The following is a 5,000-nucleotide window of genomic DNA, read 5'->3' on the forward strand; positions in this document are numbered from 1 at the left end:
AATTTGAAGTCAGAAGGTATTTTGTGGGTGCCCTGGGGCGGCACACCGAAGGGCTGCTCTGGGTGGCACACACTCTTGTTATACTAGTGCTCAACAGGGTCTACATGGCCCTTGGGAGTCCCCATAAAATTATGTTGCTAAACTGGTCATGCTTCTACGGTCCACAAAGCATTTTAACGATTTTTTAAATACAATTCCTAAAAACATTAAATTTTGAAAATGTTCTTTTGTTCTTTTATTTGTTTCAGCTGACTGCAGCCATGCTGGAGCACCACCTTTAGTCGAACAAATCAAACCCAAGACTTATTCTTTGTAAGCCTAGTGCTTATTCTATCGGTCGCTTTGCCGAACCGCTAAGTTACGGGGACGTAAACACACCAACATCGGTTGTCGAGCGATGGTGGTGGTGGTTTACAAACAGACACAAATGAAAAACATATATACATATACACATACATATATACGACGGACTTCTTTCAGTTTTCGTCTACCAAATCCACTTACAAGGCTTCGGTCGGCCCGAGGTTATAGTAGAAGACACTTGTTCAAGATGCCACGCAGTGGGACTGAACCCGGAACCATATAGTTGGGAAGCAAGCTTCTTACCACACAGCCACTCATATAGGATTTTTAAAACATCGAATGGCTCTGAGGGTTCACCTGAGTAAAACGGAAATCAAAGGGATTCACAGCCAAAAATAAACAAAAAAAACCGTTGAGAACCACTGTTTTAGAGGAATTCTTCTCTTAGAACCAACTACAACCAAGGCATCGAACGAAATTACCTGTTTCTCTAATTATCCATTCCATCCTATCTCCCTAGTATCTGCAAGGTGACAAATGTGTATAATAAAAGAAGCAGTGATTATAACGTATTTAACTGTAACCTTGGTAATATTTTTAGGTGTACCAGAAATATTTTGATAGCAAGCTAAAAAGAGAAAACGGGAGAAACTAGTTTTCTGCACTTTAGCAGACACCGAACGGAAGTCTGGCGACTATTCTGCTTTCTCGATGTCGTCATCATCATCGTCGTCATCGTCATTCAAATGAGGTATTTTAATTACAACTCTAAATATTCTTTTCTGCTCTAGGCACAAAGCCTGAAATTCATGGGGAGGGGGCCAGTCGATTAGATCAACCCCAGTACACAACTGTTACTTAATTTATCGACCCCGAAAGGATGAAAGCAAAGTCAACCTCGGTCATGATACTTGATGGATCTCCGTCATTCGACAATGAGGATTCAGCCGATTTAATCTACTCTTTGAATTAATAGTTATGTGACAGAGAAAGCGGCGAGCTGCCAGAATTGGTGGCACGCCGGACGAAATGCTTAGCGGCATTTTGCCCGTCTTAACTTTGTGAGTTCAAATTCCACCGAGGTCGACTATACCCTTCATCCTTTCGGGTTCGATAAAATAAGTACAAATTGAAAACTGGGGTCGATGTAATCGATTAATCCTTACATTACGAGATTTCAGGCCTTGCATTTATAGCAAAAAGAACTATATTAAGTCTGGTTCTGCTATGGCCAACGTTTCCTTTCATCTTTTGACGGTCAGTAAAATACCAGCTGAGCGCTGGGGTCAATGTGATTGACTAATGCCCTCCCTCTAATTATACTGGACTTGTGTCAAAATCTAAAACCATTATTATACATAAGTAAAAAGAAAAATGTTCCTTCTCGAGCCAAGCCAAGGGCCGGTTTCCCGGTTTCAGTGGTGTAGAAAACCCCCATCTGGACGGGACGCCGGGTCGTCGCAGGATTACTCATTTTTGCCTGCTGGGTGGACTGGAGCAACGTGAAAATGAAGTGTTTTGCTCAAGAACACAACGCATCGCCCGGTCAAGGAATCGAAACCACAACTTTACGATCATGAGTTCAACATCCTAACCACTAAGCCACGCGCCTCTACACTATTATACGTACAGTTCTATATTTAAGAGATGAGGAATTATGTACAGTATTTACATTATTTACATTATTTACATTTGACAGATATTTGTCCTCATTTTGTTTGTTGTTAACACAATGTTTCGGCTGATATACTCTCCAGCCTTCATCAGGTGTCTTGGGGAAATTTCGAACCTGGGTTCTCATCGAAAAATACCTTAGCAATGAGAACCCAGGTTCGAAATTTTCCCAAGACACCTGATGAAGGCTGGAAGGTATATCAGCCGAAATGCTGTATCAACAAGAAAGAAGATGAGGACAAATATCCGTCAAATGTAAATAATGTAAATAATGTAAATGCTGATTATTCTACGTCTTGGAAAATTCGGTGAACATACAGACTCCTTGGAGCAGCGGACAACTGCTTGGCGGTATTTCTTCCGACTATTTGCATTCGGAGTTCAATCTTACCGGCGTAACCTTTGCCTAAATATCCATCTGGGGTCGATATATATATGGCACTTTCAAATACTGCGATCGGCGATATCGACTTAGCCCTTCTTTTAGAAATGCTAGCCTTGTACCTAAATCAGAATCAGTTTTATGTGTTGAGAGGAAAGGATCTGTGCCCATGCTTTTGGCAAGTCTTTCTAAATGAGGCCGAAATAGATCAAGAGGTTTTACGTAATTGAGATTCATACCGCCCCAAAATCAAGTTCAAGCATCGCCGGCCTCAGTGTACCTTTCATCTCTCTTCGCTCTATCAAACGAATACAAGTTATACAGCAAGTGCAATCCTCTTTACTACTTCCTCCAGAATTTGAACCCATTGTGATAAACGCGCGAGTAAAGAGTGCGTTAATACAAAAGGTGATCTCTCTCGTTGTGACTTGCTCTGATTCAATAGAATATGTATCTGCGGGTAAGAAAACAGATCAGAACATGAAAAGCGTAATATAATCGCCGGCCTCTTCAGTGAAGAGGCCTATGCCTTATCTACAGATGTACTGCGTGTCTATTTGCCTTTCTTCCTCTCCCCCTCTCTCTCATCTGTGATTTCTTACTTCCTTATCGCATCATGTGAGAAGTGTTTTATTTTTTCCACCATAGCATTTCTACATGTGACACTGAAATAGGAAGGGAGGAAACGAAAATTTTAAAAGGGTGAGTCATAGCTGGCCGAGTCGATAGGATGTCGATCTTTCGATCTAAGAGTAGATGGTTTGTTTCCTATCATAATCACTGCTTTGTGGTCCTGTTGATTTCTCTTCAGCATGGCCGCAGTCTAATGACAGAAATAAGTAAAAGAATAAAAGAATAAAAAAAATCTCTAGAAGATAAATGACCGAACAATGGAAGAGACAATGCTTTATATTCTGTATGTGGCAGCAGGTAATATCCATAGCCACAACATATGGTGCAGGGCTCAGCTGATTTGGCGGAAATATTCTTTTCTACATTAGGTACAAGGCCCGAAAATTTTGGGGGAGCGGGCCAGTCGATTAGATCGACCCCAGTACGCAAATGGGAAAGGCAAAGTCGACCTCAGCGGAATTTGAACTCAGAATGTAGACGAAATACCGCTCGCGAAGCATTTCGCCCGGCGTGCTAAGGTTTCTTATTTCTTTACTGCCCTCAAGGGGCTACACACAAAGGGGACAAGCAAGGACTGACAAACGGATTAAGTCGATTATATCGACCCAGTGCGTAACTGGTACTTATTTAATCGACCCGAAAGGATGAAAGGCACAGTCGACCCCGGCGGAATTTGAACTCAGAACGTAGTAGCAGACGAAATACCTATTTCTTTATTACCCCCAAGGGGCTAAACTTAGAGGGGACAAACAAGGACAGACATAGGTATTAAGTCGATTACATCGAACACAGTGCGTAACTGGTACTTAATTTATCGACCCCGAAAGGATGAAAGGCAAAGTTAACCTCGGCGGAATTTGAACTCACAACGTAACGGCAGACGAAATACCGCTAAGCATTTCGCCCGGTGTGCTTAACGTTTCTGCCAGCTCGCCGCCTTGAGACAGAAACAATATTCTTTTCTACTCTAGGAACAAGGCCCGAAATTTTGAGGGAAGGGGCCAGTCGATTAGATCAACTCAAGTACGCAACTGGTACTTTAGTTTTTCATTCTCTCTCTGTTTATTTTCTCTTATTCCTTTCTGTTGAAGAGCGTTGGCTCGAAACGTAAAAGACTTCTTCATTTTCCGAGCGTCAAACTAATACACTTGCTTGCTGTTCATACATCTGTCTTCGTTTTTTAGTTATTCTCTAAATTTCACCTACATATATATATATATATATATATATATATATATATATATATATATATATATACGTGTTTGTGTATGTGTTGTGTGTATTTGTCAATACTATTTTTGTTGAAGCGTATACATACATACATACATACATACATACATACATACATATATATATATATATATATATATATATATACCCTTAACAAGAAAACTATTGATAAATGCACACACACATATATACATATATATGTGTATATAATATATAATATATATATATATATATATATATATATATATATATATATATATATATATATATATATAACGGGAAGGTTTACGAAAATAACAAAGACGAGGGCAGGTGGAGTACAAACAAACCAATGTATTAGAATGGCGCTCAGGAATAGAAATAAAACAAGTCTTTTACGTTTCGAGCCTACGCACTTCGACAGAAAGATACACAGAAAAGAAACAAGGAGAGAAAAAAATATATATATACATATACATATACACATACACATATAATCATACTTATTTATGCAATGGGCTTCTTTCAGTTTCCGATAACCAAAACCCATTCGCAAGGCTTTGGTCGGCCCGACGCTACAATAGAATAATACACTTGCGCAAGGTACCACGCAATGGAACTGCATTCGGAACCATGTAACTGTGAAGCGAACACTTTCAAACCACAAGTATTTAAGTGTTCGTAACCACGGCGAGAGCGCACTGCATCCGGGTTGGAGAGACAGAAAAAAGTGTTCGTTGAGCGAGGAGCCAGTTTTCTGATAGTCACCAACCGCTCTCTATATTCTCACACGAGATTT

Source organism: Octopus sinensis, linkage group LG12, assembly GCF_006345805.1.
Source record: "Octopus sinensis linkage group LG12, ASM634580v1, whole genome shotgun sequence".
Lineage (NCBI taxonomy): Eukaryota > Metazoa > Mollusca > Cephalopoda > Octopoda > Octopodidae > Octopus > Octopus sinensis.